Genomic DNA, 23,114 nt, shown 5'->3' on the forward strand with positions numbered 1-23,114 from the left:
AGTAGAAACTTTGGAATATCATTAAAATGATTTAACACAATACATTCATTTCCAACCCATCTGGAATCCAGATGACTTACAAATATTAGGAAAAAAGATTAGTTGGAAGAAATAAACATATTTTAGGAGATTTTTACTCTCAGACCAGTGGTTGGTGCCTCTCAAAATGCCAGTGACCTGATTAGCATAGTTACAGAATTTCTCTTGTCAAACAGTAAGGAATCCAAATGGTAAATATCACCTTTAAATGGGCTTTTAAAATATCCCTCCAGCTGTATTTCATTTCATAGTCAGTCCTAATAAACTTCTTTTTAGACAATCACTAATATTAGACTCCGATAGATATGCCTAATCCAACCTAACAAGATGTTTATAGGAGCTTATCAAAAGTTACTTAAAGTAAGAAGAAAAAGCCACATGTATCTGGGAAAGGTGATGACAGGTCAAACTTTTTGTTCTCTGCTAAAGCCAGCAAAAATCTGTTGAATAGTCTTTATTACAAAAGCATATAACTCAACCATGTTGAAGGGACATCTTTAGCTAAAAATATTTCTTTGCATTCAAGTCAATGAGTCCCTTAGGGTCAATTCCAAAGACTTGCCTAAATTAAAAACTTATAGTCAGGGTCCCCAGCCTTCTAAGATCTCCAGGTTGTGACAGCCTCATTAACTTTAAAACTAGTTCCTAGGGATTCACAAATCATCTCAAGCATACATTGCTTCATTTGTCCAATAATTGAATTGAATAAAGGGACTCTTAAGAATTTCAGGTTAGCTTAAAAGCCCCTTACTTCTCTCAGAATCTTATATCCTACCATGTCTGCTGTTCATTATATCGAACTTTGAAACTACTAAACTCCAGTTACAATTCCAGTCAGTATTTCTCCTTAACTTTTTAATCATTCTCTAATTAGTTCATTTGTGTTCCTCTATATTGCAAGATCTGTGACAATAGAGATCTTGTATAATGTCTTATAACTTCCACATTTAGTATTTGAAAGCTGTGTGGTATGAGAAGGGTGAGAAAGCCATGAGAAGGAACAAACAAAATTGCTCAAGAGAACATGAATCTAGAAGTTTATTACTTTCAGTCATGTCAAGTTGAAGATCCTTTACCCTGAAGTCCTCAAGCACTTGATAAAATAGACAGAGTCACAAACACCGAGTATGAAATGGATGTTTGGGACAGTCAATCAGCATATAGTTTATATGTGAGTCTGCCACTCATACATTGACCTGTTCAAAATTTATCCTCCACACAGGCACTGTAATAAGGGAAGTTTTATAACCTTGTATACTTGGATTAGATCACATGTGTAATTTGACAAATGTCATATTCTTGACTTTAAATATAATTGATCAGACCAATTATTGGGTACATTGGAACTTCTTATATATGTAAATATTAATGTGAGATCAAATATGGAATTATTTTTGTCATCTAGAGACTGACAATAGGCCAATTTTAATTCAAACTTTTTTTTTTTAATTGTAACTTTTTATTGATAGAACATATGCCTGGGTAATTTTTTACATTATCCCTTGCACTCACTTCTGTTCCGACTTTTCCCTTCCTTCCCTCCACCTTCTCCCCTAGATAGCAAGCAGTCTTATACATGTTAAATATGTTATAGTATATCCTAGATACAATATATGCATGCAGAACCAAACAGTTCTCTTGTTGCACAGGAAGAATTGGATTCAGAAGGTAAAAATAACCTGGGAAGAAAAACAAAAATGCAAACAATTACATTCATTTCCCAGTGTTCTTTCTTTGGGTATAGCTGCTTCTCTCCATCACTGATCAACTGGAACTGTAATTCACACTCTTGACTCATCTATTCTATGTGGAGCTCAGGCTGGCTTCCAATATGCTTTCTGATTAGAAATGTTTGTGTTAACTGGATAAACAATGAGGGGCTGACTTTAGGACATTTGTAAATCATCCCTTCACAAGGAAAATCTCTCCTTCTAATCATTAAAATCTACTAGTAATGAGCTAGTGATATCCGGGGGTGGAGATCTTGGTCAAACATATCATTTCTATCCTTTCAAATCCAACAGTAGGTAAAGCTTCACATATGGACTGGACAATGTACTGGATTTATAGTTACAAATACCTGACTTCAAGTCTTACTTATGACACTTAATAACAATGTGAACATAGGTGAGTTAAAAGTAAAATAATGCATAATGGACTTTAGTTTCCTTTTCTGGAAAATTTGAATAACCACATATGTGTCCTTCCTCATAGGACTATTTGAAATTCAAATTAAATGATAATCCATTTAAAATTCTTTGAAAGTTTTAAATTTTTATATAAATTCCAATTCATATTATTGGTGGTGATGATATGAATAAGCACTCACACACACACACACACACACACACACACACACAAACACACACACACACACACATACACACACTCCCAAATATACGTTTACATCCACATCTACATATGCACAAATGTATGTGTGTGTGTATGAATGTGTGTTTGTGTATACTGAGAGGGTAAATCTAAATTTATGTGTGTATAGACATTCTAAGTTAACTCTAGATATGATTTGTCTTTTTTTTTCTTAATTTAAAGTTATATTTAGTATTTTATTTTCCCCTGGTTACATGTAAAAACAGTTTTTTAACTTATTTCCTAAAAATTTTGATTTCCAGATTTTGTCCTTTCCTTTTTCTTCATGTTCCGTCACTGAGAAGACAAGCAATTAAATATAGGTAATATTTGTGTAGTCATGCAAAATATTTCCGTAATATCATGCTGTAAAAGAAAACATAGAAAAAAACTGAAGAAAAATAAAGTATTTTTTAAAGTATGCTTCAAACTGTATTCAGGAACCATCAATTCTTTTTCTGTCAATGGACAGCATCATTCTTCATAAGTCCTTCAGAGTTATCTTGGATCATTGAATCAGTGAGAATAGTTAAATTGTTCACAATATTGCTGTTACTTTCTAAACAGTGCATTTCACTTTGTATCAGCTCACGCAAGTTCTTTCAGATTTTTCTGAGAGCATCCTATAATAAAATAGTATTCCATCATACGTGAATAATATGTCTTCTTTTTCTAAGCATAAGCATTCATTAATCAGGATAAATCATCTTGGATTATTGCACTATGACAAAAAAAAATCATTCCTTGAGCCATCCTAAAATTAGATATTACATTCGTTTTCTTTGCTATTCATTTCAATTTAATTTAGTTTGATTCAAGAATCATTTAGTAAACACACACTATGTTTAAGGTATAGTAATTGGTTTAAAATGAGTTTTCATTTTATTACTAAGATACAATACATATCCACAGAAATACAAATAATTTTGTTGGTGACCCATGAGTTTTTAGGGCCCCTCTCATCAAAAGACATTTTAGCCCTATTTAAGAACAATCTTAGTTTAGTTCTCAAGGATTCATGCTTCAAAAAATAAAGCTTAGGCTATTTTTCTTGGGTTTTTTTAATTTTTTATTTTCCCCTTGGAAATTCAAGGAAAATTTTTGAAAATTTAGATTTCTCTCATTTCTATATAAGGTTCTGCCCAAAAGGAATCAGAAAGTCCTTAGTGTATAGAATTATACCCAGCATAGGATAGCTATTTCATTTCTTTTCTTTTTAAAGCAATTAAAACACAAAAGAACTGTTTACAAAAAATATCACAATGAAAAATGTTTAACACTTGATAAATATATATCTCTTACTTTCCTCTTCTAGGTTTGATGCTGAAAACATGAACATTTAGAAGGATTATTGAATAGACAGTTCATATTTACCTAGATTTCACATTTTTAAGCAGTTCCTTAAATTTCTTCCCATCTGACTTGAAGGGGACATGGCTTCAGTTTATTCTCCTGGAGGTGTTCATAATCTCTGAGAAGTAAGTATTTATAGACGTTCTTCCTGCTGCTAGTCAATTGTGACTGAGCAGCATAAAAAGGCCCAAACTCTTGAACTTTCCAGGGTTTCTACAAGATTATAAACATTCAATATATGATCATTATTCAGTCATCCATACTCAGGAAAACAAAAACAAAGCAAAACAAACAACATAAAGTAAATGGGGCAACCAGAGGCTAACATTCCATATTTTTGCCCACATAAGCAGCATATGTATCCAAAGACATGGTGTTTTAAAGGAGAGTAAAGGTCCTTCTTTAACCCCATCTTTACTCTGTGAATCAGCATACTTCCATTGATATTCCATATAGGGGCAGAGGGGCATATGGAAAGAAAGAGAACCAAAATGTGGAACCATCCTTTTTAAAGGTCTACTGAATAGATTTTTCTTCATAGCTCAGTAGTAAATTGCCTGCAAATTTTTCAGGGCAGGAAACTTTTTGTGTGGGAAATTTCTCTGGTTGTCTAAAATACAATTCATCTAAGCCTTAGTAGATAAATTTTTGGTAGCTTCTTGAAACACATAGACATTAAATGTCATAGAGTCACTGAATTTTAGAGTCAGTATTTGAACATAGTTCTTTCTGCCTCCAAATGAAGCTCTTATGTCATTTTACCTAATAGGGATGTATAAGTAATGAATCAGAAACCAAAATGTAAAACAATGAGAGAGATAATGGACTCATATCAGCATGGCCCTAACTGTAACCTTACAAAAATAGACAGATAGAGTGGAAAGTGAAGAATTGCAGATAGGTTTCAATGTAGAAGAAACAACTGCAATTCCTCTAATATATTTTCAAGATAATTTATTGCAATTTTTTTATCTTTTATTCCCCATTTGTACTATAGCAATGTCAGTTTCATGTTGTATTATTACACATAGAATTTTCATCTGGCTGATATAATATGACATTGGGGAGTTTTTTAGGATTTTTTCTTTTTTTAACTTTTTATCACTGAAATAAATTGTAAATTGAGCATTTCATTGCTACAAAATAGAATTCATTAAGAAGGATGGAGATTTCCATAAGATTTATTCAATTACATTGGGTCCCCTTGGAAAAATATGGCTGATTTATAAAGGTTCAAATAGCTGGGTAGAGAATGCATTTATACTATATCATGAATGACTAAGTATTTGATGTTTAATGACCACTTCTCCATTTTCATTTTGTTTTCCTTCTGAGACCTGAAATAGCAAGAGGTTCATTATGTATTTCAGATTCCTGAAAAGTTTAGATTAGCCTATATAAATCTATATTTGGATTTAAATTGTGAGGCTGGCTTGGAAACACAACACATATACAATATGCAATATGGTTAAGTCTGTAACATATTTATTTGGATTTTATACACTCAAATTTAAGGAGGTATCCAAGACAGATGGTGCTGTGAGAGGTAACTTCAGGTGAACTCAGGCCACTGCATCAAGTAATCATGAGTCCTTAACTGCAGCAGACTCAGAAATACTAGTAAGAAGATAATTGAAAAAAAATTAACTTCAAGTAAATCTTATAGGGAAAAATGAACACCCACTTACCATCTTGAGACTCCTATTCTTCTCCTTCCTTGACCTATATTTTGCAATTTAATGAGTCAAAGAGGTTTTCTGAATCTTATGTAAAAATCTTCATTTTAGACATAGCCTTTCAGTTGGTACTTTGACAATATTTTGGAAGTAACTTAAATACTATCAAAATCATGCCTAGAGCAGGAGGAAGCACAGAGAGACAGAGACAGAAATAGACACAGAGACACACACATACAGAAACAGAGAGATAGAGAGAGAGAGAGACAGGGAGAGAAAGAAAGAGGCAGAGAGATTAAGGAAGAAAGAGAAAAGCAGAAACAAATCTTGGGTAACATCATCTTTAAAAGAGGACAGTATAAAATAGGAAATCAGGGGAAGAAAGATGAAATTAATCATTTGAAAATAATTTTCATTGATTTGCATTCATGGAAAAAACTGGAGGACACATTCTAATTGATCTTTGACCACATCCTTAGAGTCAATTTTGAAATAAAAATGAGTGTTAGAGATGAGAATGCATTCCAAAAGAATGAGTTTGGAAATCATGGCCATACCCTGTCTATTTAAATCTTCCTTTAGCAGTAGGAAGCTTTGGAAATACAAGGTCATGGCCTTAAAATACATGATAGACATGGAATAAGATGGGAAAGAGATAGTTGGGTTCAAAGAAATATGATCCAGAAACATAGAACAGAAGTTCATAGATTTAAAGAAGGTTCCAGAACAACAAAATTGATAACCGATGATCAATCAAACAACAAATATTAGTTCCTCCTCCTTTCCCACACACACATACACTGTGACTCTAATAGGGCTATAGAGAAATAATCACTATATCTAATTGTGTTTGTCTAGAATTAGCATTCTTTATTATGGAATATTATTGTTCTATAAAAATGATTAGTAGGATGATTTCAGAGAAGACTTGAGAGACTTACAGGAACTGATGCTAAGTGTAATGAGCAGAATCAGAAGATAATAATCCATGGCAACAGTAAGGTTATATGATGATGAATTCTGATGGACATGGTTCTCGTCAACAGTAAGGTGATTCAGACAAGTTCCAATGGTCTTGTGATGAAGAAAATCATTTGCACCCAGAGAGAGGATAGGGAAAACTGAATGTGGACCATAATATAGTATTTTCACTCTCTTTGTTGTTGTTTGCTTACATTTTGTTTTCTTTCTCATTTGTTTCCTTTTTGATCTGATTTTTCTAGAGCATCATATTTGTGGAAATATGTATAGAAGAACTGCCCATGTTCAACACATGTTGAATTCCTTGCCAACTGGGAGAGGGGGTGAAAGAAGGGAGGGAAAAATTAGAACATAGAATTTTGTAGGGGAGAATGTCAAGAATTATCCATGTAGAGCACTCTGAAGTCAGGAGAACCTGAGTTCAAATATAGTCTCAGACATTTAACACTTCCTAGCTGTGTGACTCTGGGCAAATCATTTAACCCCAATTGCCTCAGCAAAAAAAAAAAAAAAAAAAAAAAAAAAAATAATATATATATATATATATATATATATATATATATACTTCGAAAACAAAAAGTTTTAATTTAAAAAAATCAACATTCTTGGGAAACATACAAAAGTATGCCATAAAAGGAAAGGCAAATAAGAATAGGGATAAAAGAAAAGGAACACTTTTTTGAAATGGGCATTAGAAATGAAAGCTACTGAAATAGAATAATTCATGAACCATACACAAGAAATATCTGAGCTTGCAAAAAGTAGAGTCAATCCAACGAAGAACAAAATAACAAATTAAAGTATAATGGGAGAGGGGAAAATCAGAATACCATAGATTAGTTGATTCCCTCAGTCCAGCTAATAAAATCACAAAAGGAAAAGAACAATTTAAATAGAATATAAAGTGGTAAGTTCTTAAATTAAGTACAAGGATGTATTTACATTTTGTTGTCCTCTTAGGAGCTATGAAGTTCTGTTATCAAAACTGATAGAAATAGAAGGAAGCTTGCCTGGACAATGCTCAGTTTATCCTATATTTTTCTCTCATCAGAATTGGCTCAAAGAGGGAAAAACATTTTCTCAATTGGGTATATTTTTCATTCTGTGCTTTGTTCCTCTTAGGTTTAGATGTCAATTATATATTTCATTCAATGAATTTGGTTTGTATTCCTTATTTTTCTCCTTCACTTCTTTTAGATCCTTTAACTTTTTTTCTCCCCATTCTCCTGAGACTGCACAATTTATGATTTCCCTCAGTTACAGAACTGGGAATCCTATATGCAATTTGAAACACTTCTGAAATTCTATTTCAAACCTATTATATTGACTAATAGAAGAAAAAAGGAAAATGACAAATATTGGAGGATATGTCAGAAAAAAAATGAGACATTATTGCATTGTTGGTGGAATCGTGAACTCATTCTATCATTCTCTAGAGCAATTTTGAACTATGCCAAAAGGACTGTAAGACTATGCATTCCTACTGACCTAACAATAGCACTGCTAGTTTTGTATCCTGAAAGAGATAAAAAGCAAAATAGAAAAGGACCTTTTTGGACTATTATATGTTTAAGCCGCTCTTTTTCTGGAGTCAAAGAATCAGGACTTGAGCAAATATTCATAATTGAGGGATGACTAAACAAATTCGGATATATGATTATGATTGTAATGCTATTATGCTATAGTGTAATAATTAGCCGAATGGTCTCAGAAAAGCCTAGAAAGACTTCCATGAACTGATGCAAAGTGAAATTGAACTGTGTATAAATAACAGCAATATTGTAAGATGATCAGTTGTGAAAAGCTAAGCTATTCTTCAGTAAGACAATGACCCAAGACAACTCTGAAGGACTTAATGATGAAAAAATCTATTTAGTCCCAGAAAAATAGCTTGTGACATTTTAATACAAATTTTAAAATTTCTTTCATTTGTTAAGGGCTTTTTTTTTTTTGGTCAGTGTTTTCTTATACAATATGACAATTATGGGAATGTTTTCAATGATTAAACATGTGTATCCTCTATTGAGTACTTGCCTTCTCAATGAGGAGTGTTGGAAAGGAGGAAGAGAGAAAATTTGGAATTCAAAGTTTTAAAAAGAATTCAAAAGTTTTTTTAATTTAAAAATGTTTTTTTCACATAACTGAGAAAAATAAAATATTATAGATTTTAAATATGTCTTTTTAAGTTTTATATAGTCACATAATTAAAAAATTAGACTCCTTTTATTTTTTTCCTCTCTACTTAGAGAAACTCTCTCTCTCTTTGTCTCTCTCTCTCTCTCTCACACACACACACACACCATACACACACACACATATACAAGTATCACTTTCATAGAAGGAAGAAGCTACATCAATATAATTTCAGATAGCCTTATTTAAATATGTTTTAACAAAACTCAATTAAAATTCAATTCAATTCAATAAATATTGATTAAGTTCATATTCATATCAAAATTGCAGTTTTTTGAGATGTGAAGATGGAAAACAAGATGTAACATACCTAATAGTGCTTACATAAACAGGATGAAAACATCAAGGTAGGGAGTCTCTATATATAAGTAATTTAGAAAAAAAAAAAAAGGCTTTCATAGAGTGGCAGTAATATAGACTTGTCACTGAAGAGGAGTATTGAACTGTCTCCCTTTCTCCATCTTTTTTTTTTTTTTTCTTATTAGTAGAGTCATTCTTTTCTAGCTAACCTTGAGAATGATTTTTCCTTAGCACCTCTACTTTTTTCCTTCTGGCAATATTTCCTTGTACTGGACAGAAATGAACACTGGGAAGACAGATTATCAGAGGAAGGTGACTAGGATATTCTACTCCAAACAACTACTCCTCCATCAGACCACTGTCGGCCCAGGTACTGTGTTAATAAAATTTTGGTCCAGATTAATTTTCTCTTTTCCTTGCTTTTGCAGAACTATAAAAATAGATACCAATAAAAATTCTTGTGGTTCCTCTCAAGTTTCTATTTGTTTCAGGGTTACCAAAATGACTTCTGCTCCACTACAATTTTTTAAACTTTCTCTTCCCTTGCTAAGTACACATAAAAAAACTAAACAATATTTTAAAGTAACCTATTTCTTTTTTTTGATTTTTGAATTATTATATTTGAATTATTTTAAATTAATTAAATTTAAAATGTAATTACAAAACAGATTAAATATTTGAATTACTTTTTAAAAATTCCTCCTAGAAGAGCTTTGCCAGTCCCTTGTTGGATGTGTTATATAGTGGATCTTTCATGTAGAGTTTGGACTGCATTACCCCAAAGTCCTGACCAATGTTCATACTCTTTGCTTCTGTGACAGAATGTTATAGTTCATTCAGAATCTGAACTATATTCACCACAGTGAAATAGGAGATTCACTACTGTTTCTAGGGAAAAAAATAGAGAAAGATACATTCTGTACTGCATTGGGAGTTTCTTCCCTCCCTCCCCCCTCCCTCTGTGTGTATGTGTGTGTGTGTGTGTGTGTGTGTGTATGTCTTCCTTTCAGAAAAAAAGGTAAGAAGACTAATTTTTAAGTCATACTCACAGTTCCCAGTGGTCCTAAAATCATAATACACTGATAATTTCTGTCCCAAATTGAGAAATCCATCTCAGCAGTATTCAATTTCTTAGACTGGGACAGCAAAAGTCTAGTAAAGTAATTAATAACCTAAACTAAATCTGCAAAGAATAGAATTTCAATGAGTGATTGATTCAATGAGTGGTCTGATGGAGGAGTACTTTGGAGTAGAATATCTTAGTCACCTTCCTCTGATAATCTGTCTTCCCAGTGTTCATTTCTGTCCAGTACAAGGAAATATTGCCAGAAGGAAAAGAGTAGAGGTGCTAAGGAAAAATCATTCTCAAGGTTAGCTGGAAAAGAATGACTCTACTAATATGAAAAAAAAAAAAACATTACATTCCTACTTTCATTGGATTGAAGCCGGAAAGGAGGAGTTAGTCTAATGAAATAAAAAGAAACTGACATGAGCAAACCAAATTTAGGAAAAAAACTACTATTCTAATTTGGTTTAATCAAAGCATTGGATAGAAAAAAGATGGCAGATTAAAGGTAGCAATCCAGCTGATATTTCTCAACATTATACTCCAAACAACATTAAAATAATATACCAAATCAAATTTTGGTATTGAAGAGCCAGCCAATGGTCAGGATGAGAAGTATCTGAGTGTACACTTACGGTAGTAGTATCAACCTTGGTTCAGAGTGGTACCAGCAGCAGCTTTGGAAGTTTTCATCCAAGAGACAGGAAAGGGGTCAGACAAATGGTCAGAAAGAGATGGTGAGGGATCCTTTGCTAGCACTGACTAGAGTGGGTACTAATTGGCAATTCTGTCACTCATATACAGTTATGGGTAACCTTTCCAAGATGGAGAAAAATGCTTATGTTCAGTCACAGTGGTCACAGTACCAGGGCCCAGATGAGTACTAATGCTTGTGGCTTCAAGGGATCTTCTAACTAAATAGCAGGAGAACAATAGTCACAACTTTCCCCAAATCTCACACCTTAGGAAAAAACTGAAAATTTGCAGACTCCCAGGACTAACTTGGAAAAAAGAATTCCTTAAAGAGTTTTAAAAAAATTGAATCATGTGAGGAAGACCCACTCCCCCAAACCCAAGATTCCTCCAGTATCTTGTTAGGCAGTGATAGTTGGATCCTTTCCATTTATATTTTACCCTCTAAATCTAAAATATCAAGAGTATTTTTTTCTTGGTTCTCTCTCTCTCTCCACACACACACACACACACACACACACAGAGAGAGAGAGAGAGAGAGAGAGAGAGAGAGAGAGAAACAATGACAAAAACAGAGTGAGAGGCAGAATGAAAGACAGAATGAAAGATAGAGACAGAGACAGAGAATGTGAGTGAGAAAGATGCTGTCTAAGCTCTTTTTTATCATCAATTCCTAGTCTAAACATTCTTCAATCCTATTTCTTTGATCTTTTTTTTCAGATCAGCTGTTTTTCCAATGAGATATTTCATATTTAATTCTATTTTTTTCATTCTTCTGTCTTATTTTAGTGTCTCATGGAATCATTAGGTTCTTGTTGTCCAGTTCTTATTTTAAAGCTTTATTTTCTTCAGTGAGATGTTCCTTTTTAAACAAATTTAGCCAGTTCTGCTTTTTACAGGAGTTCTTTTCTTCAACAAAGTTTTCTTCCTCCTTTTCCATTTGTCCACTTCTCCTTTTTAAGGACTTATTTTCTTTTTTAATTTTCTCCTTCATTTACCATTATGTCAATTATGTTTTTATTATTTTAGATATGAATGCTATGAGTTCATTGATAAATTGAAAGATTATAGAAAAACAATTAGAAACCACACAGTCAATCTTCATTCACAGAATCTCCTCATTATGTACTCTTTTCTCAATCATAACGCCCAGGGTATTCCAGAGTGGAAAAGAATGATCAGAAATAGGACTGTTTTGTCTCAGTTTTCTCATCTGTAAAATGAGCTATACAAGGAAATAACAAAACACTTTAGTATCTTTACCAAGAAAATCCCAAAGGAGGTTACAAAGAGTCAAAAATGACTGAACAACAAGAATATTCCTTTTCTGGATTTTTGAATTTCTAATTTTCTTGGTTCATTTGCTATTTGGCCATTGCCTTTGAAGCTCCATTTTTAGGACATCATCTACATCATATCTTAACTTTAAGGGTTCGCCATATTGGGTTTTTGTCTCTCCTATTAATACTCTCTTGGTAACCTTGTTATTGCCATGGTGTTAATAATCATCTATCTTCATCTGACTCTCAGATCAATACATTCATCAGTCTTATCCCTCTGCTTCAGTTCTACATTGCCAACTTTCTTTCAGAATTTCAAATTAGATGTCCTAGGCACATCTTAAACCCAACATATATAAAACTGAATTCATTAACTTTCTCCTTAAATGTTCCCTTCTCCAAACTTCTCTACTGAAGGCATCACCAAATTCACAGTAGCTCAAATTCATAACCTTGTAATTATTTTGGACTGCTCCACAGTACTTGCCATTCCCAATGTCCAGTCAGTTACCAAATCTTGCTCTTTCTGCTTTTATAACATATTTAAATTCACCCCTTTCTTACTACTTATATAGCTAATACCATATTTCAGCCTCATCTCTTCCCACTCACAATTAAAACAAATTATTGTCTAATTAACTTTTCTTACATTCAGATCTAACTCAATTGCAATGACTTCCTTTTGCCTCTAGGATAAAATATAAACTTCTCTGTTCAGTTTTTAGAATAGTTTATAACTCTCCCCCTATGTTTCCAGTATCATTGAATATTATTTCTTTTCCCATGCTCTAATACACATAAAACTGTCTTTATTTTTTTTCTTAACACTCAATGCTCTATCTATTGCTGATACATCTTTGCATTCTTAGAATGTAATACTTTATTTTTTTTTTACCTCAACCTTGAAGATCCTCTTCCTTTTTTAAAAATATTGCTCAGGAACCATTTTATTTTGCCATCCATATTTAGGGTCTTTTTTTGTCCTCTCTGTGAATGAATTTTATATTAATGTATTTCTATATATTAAAATTTATTAACTTTTTATGTTGTGTGTAAATGTATATATGTGCATTTATTCATTTGCTGTAAAGTGTCTTTATATATACAAATAAGTATGTGTATCTCACCTTTGGAATTTGAGTAAGAATTGTTTTATAGCTATATTCATAATGCCTAGCTCAAAACTGTAATATAGTAGGCCCTTAGTATGTGTATTAATGATCAAATTAATAAAAACAATAAGGAATAAAGACTCTAATGCAGGACTAAATGCCATAAGGTTTTCCTAAACCCATTTAAGTCCTCTGGCTTTACAATGACCTATAAAATCTAGGAAAGTAGCATTTTGGTTTTTAATCCCAAAGGACTTCCCTTCCTGAAAGTCTGAAAATAAAGTATTGTTATTTCACTCACTTTAGCAATAGAGATAGCCTTTAATGGAAGACTTAGGATATTTGATTTGCTGTTTCATTGCTTCTAATCCCAGAGGCCAAGATAGTCTGATGAAGGCTGAAGCTTGAATGGTTAATGTTCTTTCCCCTCACATTTTGTATACTATTGCTGGTTAGGACTTTTTACTTCTTCTTATTGGGATTATCTTTGTGTGTGTGTGTGTGTGTGTGTGTGTGTGTGTGTGTTCATGTGCACAAGCATGCACATGTATACCCATGTGCAAGTGAGCAGTTAGTAGAAGGAGTGGGCCCAAAGGTTTCTACAAAGTGTGTGACTATCTTACTACCTGAGCTTAAAATCTCCAATCTGATTTCTGATTATTAAAAGATTGTATTGTTAAGGGATATATTGTTACATTCTTTTGATCCACAAAGTCATAGTCTTTGTACACAGAATCTCCCTATTATGACTTCCTTTCTCAATTACCACACCCAGAGTATTCCTGTGTGGAAGAGAATGGTTAGAACAGAAATCAGCAAAATATATATATATATATATATATTTCAATAACACCTGATGGTTTAATTTTCAAAATTTTACTTCTTTTTTCTTCCTTTGAAAGGAGCCATTAGCTTTTTCCTCTTACCTATTAGCTGAAAAAGAAAGAAAACTATGCCATAGTTACAAATTAAAAACATATAGGAAAACAGAGAGTTTAAGTGAAAAAAATGCATCTACTTGGAATTATAAATTTTTATTTAAAACAACAGAAAAAAAAGCTGGATATTTTTAGAACAATAACAGGAAAAGTTGTGGACACAAGTATGTAATTTCCCTTTGGATTTAAATTCCATATTATCCCATTTCCCCTTATATCTGCAACCATGACTTCTATCACCACTTCTCACTTTTTAAGCTAGCAAAAGGACACCTTTATAGGGTGGAATGAAGAGTGAAGGAAAGAGCTCTAGTTAGACCTATTAGTATTGCTTCTTATGAGTTATTTATTATAGCCAGGCTTCTGTACTTGAGATAACAGCAAACAAAAGCAATAACAATAAAAGGAAATTATTTTCATTATGTTTTAACTTCATTTTCCAGGATAATATTATTGGTTATCCCAAAACATTTATCACTGAGTTTTGTTAGAAGCAGCAAAGATAATACAATGAAAAAAATTCTGGACCTGTAATTGAGGAAAATCTCAGTTCAAATTTATTCTCAGACACTTATTAGCTGAGAATCCCAGGGCAAATAAATAAACTTTTTTTTGTATCAGTTTCTTCAACTATCAAATGTACATAATTACACCTGCCCACCCCCACTCCCCTGCCAGGGTTGAGTTAAAAAAAATAAGTTAATTACAAAGGACTTTGCCAACCTTAAATCACTATGTAAACTAGCTCAGATATTATTTTTTTAATACATTATCATTTCTTTCTCCATAATATTCCAAATTATGCTTTCTGAAAACTACAGAGTAGTATCCTGTGTTAGGTCAATTTAGATTGTACTCAGTCATAGACAAATCTCTTTTGGGATTTAGAGATTATTGTGTGCAATCTAAACTATGAAAAATTGAATACAATAAATGAGAATTGACTATAATTTGAATGCCTATATTTTGCATACCCAGTAAAACCATCTTTGCTTTCTATTAAATTTAAACTCAATCGGTGATGCTGTCACTTAAATCATGTTTTTTTTAATTGCCTGATTTTTCTATATATAAAGGATGTCAAATGTATCACAGTAATGAATGAATAGGTAAATCAATGAATATCAACAAAACTTTGACAAGTATAAATGAAACATATTATAATGTAGAAGAAAAACATTTACATATCGACTGAAGTGAATCTGAAAGATTTACATTTGGATGAATCATTTACAAGCTATTTAAAATCAGTTAGACACATGGTTAAGATTCAGCATAAAATCACTAGACAGCTGTAAAATGTGATTACTAAGTACAAACCCAAGTGGAAGTGATTCTGGATATACAAAAAGAACACATCCTAGAAAAACACCACCACCCAAGGTAGTCTCTTTTATATCATATTTTCAAATAAGTTATGACAGGTAACTCTTTCCCTTATGCATCTTCAATATATCCCTTTCTACTGATTTCTTTTCTTATTTGTTTTTTGTTTTTTGTTTTTTGTTTTTTTTTTTTTGTAATTTTCCCCTTGCATATGATCAGTTCTCATTTATCTCCAGCTCCTTAAACTAAGGAAAATTTTCTCCTTAAGCTTGAGATGTCACTAAGCCTAATCTCACTTTTCATTTTTACAGCACATTTTCTACTCTGCATTTGATATTGCTATTTCCTTATCATATATTTACTCCTAAAAGCTCTTTAATTTGGATTTTGTTCCTATCATTCCTTGGAAACTGTTATTTAAAATATGTTTTGGTAAAAATCATTGTTAGACTCTTTGTACTATTTGAAAAATTTAACTACTTTCTCCATTTGGACGTTTTATCTTCCACAGAATTTATAACCTCTTACTTTCTTTATTCTACTTTTGATCATCTTCATTCAATCAGCAAATCTACATTTTGATCAGTCTGATGTACTTTGTCAGTAATAAATAAAAATACTGATTATTTATGTGGATTTAATTTATATTGCGCAACTTTGCTAAATCTGTGAATTGTTTGTGCTAGATTTTGGATGATTTCCTAGATTCTGTAAGTATATAGTCATACCATATGCAAAGAGTGATAGTTTTATTTCTTCACTGTCTATTCTAATGTCTTTAATTTCTTTTTATTTTCTTATTGCTAAAGCCAACATTTCTAGTATAGTGTTGAATGACAGTGATAATGGACATCTTTATTTCAGTCCTGGTCTTATTGGGAATATGTTCAGCTTCTCCCCATTACAAATAATGTTTGCTGTTGGTTTTAGCTAGATGTTGCTTATTATTTTAAGGAAAGTTCCCTTTATTCCTATGCTCTCTCATGTTTTTTATGGAAATGGGTACTGTATTTTTAAAAATTTTAATAGCTTTTTATTTACAAGTTATATGCATGGGTAATTATACAGCATTGACAATTGCCAAACCTTTTGTTCCAATTTTCCCTCTCCTTCCCCCCACTCCCTCCCCTAGATGGCAAGATGACCAATACATGTTAAATATATTATAGTATAAATTAAATACAAAATAATTATACATGTCCAAACGATTATTTTGGTGTACAAAGAGAATTGGACTCCAAAATATTGTACAGTTAGCCTATGAAGGAAATCAGAAATGCAGGTGGGCAAAAATATAGGGATTGGGAATTCGATATAATGGTTCTTAGTCATCTCCCAGAGTTCTTTCATTGGGTGTAGCTGGTTCAGTTCATTACTGCTCCATTAGAACTGATTTGGTTCATCTTATTGCTGAAGATGGCCAGGTCCATCAGAATTGACCATCATATAGTATTGTTATTGAAATATATAATGATCTCCTAGTCCTGCTCATTTCACTCAGAATCAGTTTGTGTAAGTCTCTCCAGGCCTTTCTATCATCCTGTTGGTCATTTCTTACCGAACAATAATATTCCATAATATTCATATGCCACAATTTATTCAGTCATTCTCCAATTGATGGGCATCCACTCAGTTTCCAGTTTCTGGCCACTACAAAGAGGGCTGCCACAAACATTCATGCACATACAGGTCCCTTTCCCTTCTTTATGATCTCTTTGGGATATAAGCCCAGTAGTAACACTGCTGGATTAAAGGGTATACACAGTTTGATAACTTTTTGAGCATAGTTCCAAATTACTCTCCAGAATGGTTGGATGTATTCACAATTCCACCAACAATGTATTAGTGAGGAGGACCTGATTTCACATCTGACACTTCCTAGCTGAGAGCATCATATGATTTCTGTTGGTTTTGATGTTGATATGTTAATTATGGTAATAGTTCTCATATTGAACCAGTTCTGAATTCCTGGTATAAATCCCACTTGATTATAGTGTATTATGCTCCTAATTAGTTGCTGGTTTGGGGGAAAGCTCAGGCTAGACTCTCCCATCTGACCTCTTGAATCTACTTTCTCCAATCAAATTATCAAAGGAATATTTTGCCATATTAGAAAGTAAAAATATATTTTATTTGGTTTCAGGAAAAATCTAGAGAAATATGGGGGGGGGAACATTTTTACATAATTGTCTACAATAAATTAAAAAAGAAAAGAACTTTAGCAAAGTTGTAGGATACAAATAAATCCATATAAATTGTAAACATTTTTATATATCACAAAATCCAGCAACAAGAGAGAGAAACAGAAATTCCATTTAAAATAACTGTCAATAGCATAAAATATTTGGGAATCTATCTGCCAAGGGAAAGTCATATGAGCAAAACTACAAAACACTTTCCACAAAAATAAAGTCAGATATAAATAATTGGAAAATATCAAATGTTCTTGAATAGGTCAAGTGAATATAATAAAGATGAAAATACTACCTAAACTAATCTATTTATAGAGTACTATACCAATTAAGCTTCCAAGAAACTATTTTACGGATCTAGAAAAAATTAACAACAAAATTTATCTGGAAGAACAAAAGGTCAAGAATTTCATGGGAATTAATGGAAAAAACAAACAAACAAATAAAGGTGGCCTAACTGTACCAGATCTAAAACTATATTATAAAGCAGAGGCTATCAAAACCGTTTGGTATTGGCTAAGAAATAGACAAGTTGATCAGTGGAATAAGTTAGGTTCCCTGGATAAACTAGTCAATAACTCTAGCAATTTAGTGTTTGACAAACACAAAGACCCCACCTTTTGGGACAATAATTCACCATTTGACAAAACCTTCTAGGAAAATTGGAAATTAATATGGCAGAAATTAGGCATTGACCCACACATTACACCTTATACCAAGATAAGGTCAAAATGGGTTCATGATCCCAACATAAAGAATGAGATTATAAACAAATTAAAAGAACATAGGATAGTTTACCTCTCAGACTTGTGAAGGAGGAAAGAATTTGTGATGAAAGAAAAACTAGAGATCATTATTGATCACAAAATAGATAACTTTAATTATATTAAGTTAAAAAGTTTTATTATTATTATTATTTTACAAACAAAACTAATGCAGACAAGATTAGAAGGGAAGCAATAAACTGGGAAAACATTTTTACATTCAAAGGTTCTGATAAAGGGTTTATTTCTAGTTCATAAGCTCAAATTTATAAGAAATCAAACCATTCTCAAATTGATAAATGGTCAAAGGATATGAACAAACAACTTTCAGATAAAGAAATTGAAACTATTTCTATTCATAAGAAAAAGTGCTCCAAATCACTATTGATTATAGAAATGCAAATTAAGATTACTCTGAATACCACTACACACCTCTCATATTGGCTAAGATGACAGGAAAAGATAATGATGAATTTTGGATGGAATGTGGGAAAACTGGGACACTGATACATTGTTGGTGGAATTGTGAATGGATTCAATCATTCTGGAGAGCAATTTGGAATTATGCTCATAAAGTTATCAAACTGTGCATACCCCTTGACCCAACAGTGTTTCTACTGATATAATGTCCCAAAGAAATCTTAAAGAATGAAAAGACCCACATGTGCAAAAATGTTTTTGGCAGCACTCTTTGTAGTGGCAAGGAACTGGAAACTGAGTGTATATCCATCAATTGGAGAGTGACTGAATAAATTATAATATATGAACATTATGGAATATTATTTTCCTATAAGAAATGACCAACAGAATGATTTCAGAGAGACCTAGAGAGACTTACATGAACTGATGCTAAGTGAAATGAACAGAACCAGATCATTATACATGGTAACATCAAGACTATAGGATAATCAATTCTGATGGACATGGCTTTCTTCAACAATGAGATGATTAAATCCAGTTCCAATTATTCAGGGACAAAGAGAGCCATTTACACCTAGAGACAGAACTGTGGGAACTGAGTATGGACCTCAACATAGCATTTTCACTCTCTCTGTTGTTATTTGCTTGTACTTTGTTTTCTTTCTCAGTTTTTTTTCCCCTTCTTAACCTGATTTTTCTTTTGCAGCTAGATAACTATATAAATATGTATGCATATATTGGATTTAACATATATTTTAACAGATTTAACATGTATTAGACTACCAGCCATCTAGGGGAAGGGGTTTGGGGAAGGAGAGGAAAATTTGGAACAGAAGGTTTTGCAAGGATTAGTGTTGAAAAATTTCCCATGCATATGTTTTTTAAATGAAAAACTTCAATAAAATTAAAAAAAAAAGAATTAGAAGAGAGACAGTCAGAAATATTTCATAGATATGGAAAAGAGATAATGTCTTAAGCAAGCAAGAGATAGAAATAATTATTACAGTTAAAATCAGCAAATTTAATTAATTAAAATTGAGAAATCTTTTTTTTTTTTTAATTTAATAGCCTTTTATTTACAGGATATATACATGGGTAACTTTACAGCATTAACAATTGCCAAACCTCTTGTTCCAATTTTTCACCTCTTACCCCCCCACCCCCTCCCCTAGATGGCAGGATGACCAGTAGATGTTAAATATATTAAAATATAAATTAGATACACAATAAGTATACCTGACCAAAACGTTATTTTGCTGTAGAAAAAGAATCAGACTCTGAAATATTGTACAATTAGCTTGTGAAGGAAATCAAAAATGCAGGTGGGCATAAATATAGGGATTGGGAATTCAATGTAATGGTTTTTAGTCATCTCCCAGAGTTCTTTGAGAAATCTTTTTCACAAACAAGTTTAAAGTATCTAAAATAAAGATGAAAGGCCCTAATTGGGGATGAGGAGGAGTAAATCTTTCCATCAAGTTTTGAAGTTAAAAGTTTTGGTATCCAAAATAAAAACACTAAATGCCTTAATAGCTCAAAATCACACTAAGACTTTTGGGCAACCCTATATAAGAACAAAGCCCCTTACCAATTAGTGTGTTTAAAAATTACTAACAAAGACAATTAAAATCAATCATTGTATTCTACTATTATACTTTCTTGCTTTCCTTTATGTGTCTTCCTTTACTCATTACATTGTAAGATCTTTGAGGGCAGGGGCTTTCTTTTTATTGTAACACAGCACAATGCTAGACAACGTTAAGTAGGCAATTAACAAGTATTTACTGAATTAGACTATATAGAAAAGGCAGAGGAAAGTTCAAAGCAATGGATAAGAACATATATCAGATTTCTTAAATATATAGATTCATTTTGCTGAATACTTTTCTCTTTTCCTTTTTATTATTTCACTAGTATTGCAAGTTCTATGCCTACTAAAATCTTCAAAATACAATATGATAAAATTATGTGACTTACTCCTCAATATTTCATTAATGAAACACAGAAGTCTTCATATGATCAGGGGATATGACTTCCATCCCCACTATGAATATTTCATTAATAATTTAACCCATTGCTCAAAAGTATTTTACTTATTTTCTTAATATTTTGGAACTATCACTGTAGCATCCCTTGTTTTTCTATAATTATTTTATTAAAGCTTTTTATTTTCAAAACATATTCATTTATACTTGGAAAACCTTGTGTTCCAGTTCTCCCTCCCCCACTTCCTCCCCTAGGTGGCAAGTAATCCAATATATGTTAAATATGTGCAATTTTTTTATACACAGTTCCAAAATTGTCATGCTGCACAAGAAAAATCAAATCAAAAAGGAAAAAAAAATGATAAAGAAAACAATACAAACCAACTACAACAAAAAAGTGAAAACACTATATCGTGATCCACACTCAGTCCTTACAGTTTTCTCTCTGGGTACAAATTGCTCTCTGTATCACATGACCATTGGAAGTCGCCTGCATCACTTTGCTGTTGAAAAGAACCCTGTCTGCCAGAATTGATCATCGTATAATCGTGTAGTTGCTGTGTGCAATGTTCTCTTGGTTCTACTCACCATTCAACATCAGTTCATGTAAGTCTTTCCAGGCCTCTCCAAAATCATCCTGCTGATCTTTTCTTATAGAAAAATAATATTCAATAACATTCATATATCATAACTTACTCAGCCATTCTCCAACTGATGGATATACATTCAGTTTTTAGATCCTTGCCACTACAAAAAGGGCTACTACAAACATTTTTGCACGTATAGGTCCTTTTTTCCATTTTCATGATCTATTTGGGATACAGGCCCAGTAGAGGCATTGGTAGATCAAAGGGTATGCACTTTGGACACCAAAGGGTATACTCTTTGGACATAGTTCAAAATTATAGCATCCCTTGTGTTAATCATTTATTCATGTATCTACAGCATTGAATAGAATATCAAGTGAAGTTAGGATTATAATCCAGGTCTTCTAGGTAAATTTGAATAGCCTCAGATTTTACAGAAAATTCTATGAGAATCCAGATTATTCTATTTATAACTTTTTACCTACATTCAAAGTAATTCATAACTGCTCTTCTCTCTGCATCAACTCACATCAGTCGAATATGAGAGTTTCAAGTTAATGCCAGAGATAAAACAGGCAAACTGTGAGTTAAGAAGGGTATCAGATCATATGACACTTTTATTTTCTCCTTAACTTTACAATTCATTTAAAGTTGAACTATAGAATTCATTTATACTTTCTGGAAGATGAAATGTTCAAGGCGAGCAGCATGAAAATGGTCTTCCAATTTATTTTTTTTAATCTCAAAGAAAAGCTGGTTTAACTATGATCAAATTTACTGATAGCATAACCCCGTTGTTTTTTAAATAGCTTTTTATTTTCAAAGTATATAATTGTTTTTTTTTTTTATTAAAGCCTTTTATTTACAAATATATGCATAGGTCATTTTTCAGCATTGACAGTTGCAAATCCTTTTGTTCCAACTTTTTCCCTTCTTCCCCCCACCCCTTCCCCCAGATGACAGGTTGACCAATACGTGCTAAATATGTGAAAGTATAAGTTAAATAAAATATATGTATATATGTCCAAACAGTTATTTTGCTGTGTAAAAAGAGTCAGACTTTAAAACAGTGTACAATTAGCCTGTGAAGGAAATAAAAAATGCAGGCAGATAAAAATAGAGGGATTGAGAATTCTATGTAGTGGTTCATAGTCATCACCCAGAGTTCTTTCCCTGGGTGTAGCTAGTTCAGTTCATTATTGTTCTATTGGAACTGATTTGGCTCATCTCATTGTTGAAGTGGGCCACATCCATCAGAATTGATCATCATATAGCATTGTTGTTGAAGTATATATATAATGATCTTCTGGTCTTGCTCATTTCACTCAGCATCAGTTCATGCAAGTCTCTCCAGGCCTTTCTGAAATCATCCTGTTGGGTCATTTTTTACAGAACAATAATATTCCATAATATTCATATATCACAATTTATTCAGCCATTCTCCAATTGATGGGCATCCACTCAGTTTCCAGTTTCTGGCCACTACAAAGAGGGCTGCCACAAACATTCTTGTACATACAGGTCCCTTTCCCTTTCTTAAAATCTCTTTGGGATATAAGCCCAGTAGTAACACTGCTGGGTCAAAGGGTATACACAGTTTGATAACATTTTGAGCATAATTCCAAATTGCTCTCCAGAATGGCTGGATGTATTAAAAATTCCACCAACAGTGTATCAGTCTCCCATTTTTCCCACATCCCCTCCGACATTTCACATTATCTTTCCTGTCATTCTAGCCAATCTGACAGGTGTGTAGTGGTAATAGATGAAGTTTTTAATAACATAGTGAGAGATATTTGGTTGATTTCTGCATAATTGGAGTGAGTTTGTTCATCAGTG

At 32.5% G+C, this 23,114-nt stretch overlaps 1 long non-coding RNA gene across 1 annotated transcript in view; it reads left to right on the forward strand.

Moving 5' to 3' along the window:
* Positions 1-3,727: 3,727 nt before the first annotated feature.
* LOC116422030 overlaps positions 3,728-23,114 on the forward strand; it is a 43,996-nt gene continuing 24,609 nt past the window's right edge. Inside the window, exon 1 of the long non-coding RNA XR_004232632.1 lies at positions 3,728-3,887. This is a non-coding gene — a long non-coding RNA (uncharacterized LOC116422030). The remainder of the gene's footprint in view (positions 3,888-23,114) is intronic.

The sequence above is a fragment of the Sarcophilus harrisii genome, chromosome 1 (assembly GCF_902635505.1).
Source record: "Sarcophilus harrisii chromosome 1, mSarHar1.11, whole genome shotgun sequence".
NCBI classification, from domain to species: domain Eukaryota; kingdom Metazoa; phylum Chordata; class Mammalia; order Dasyuromorphia; family Dasyuridae; genus Sarcophilus; species Sarcophilus harrisii.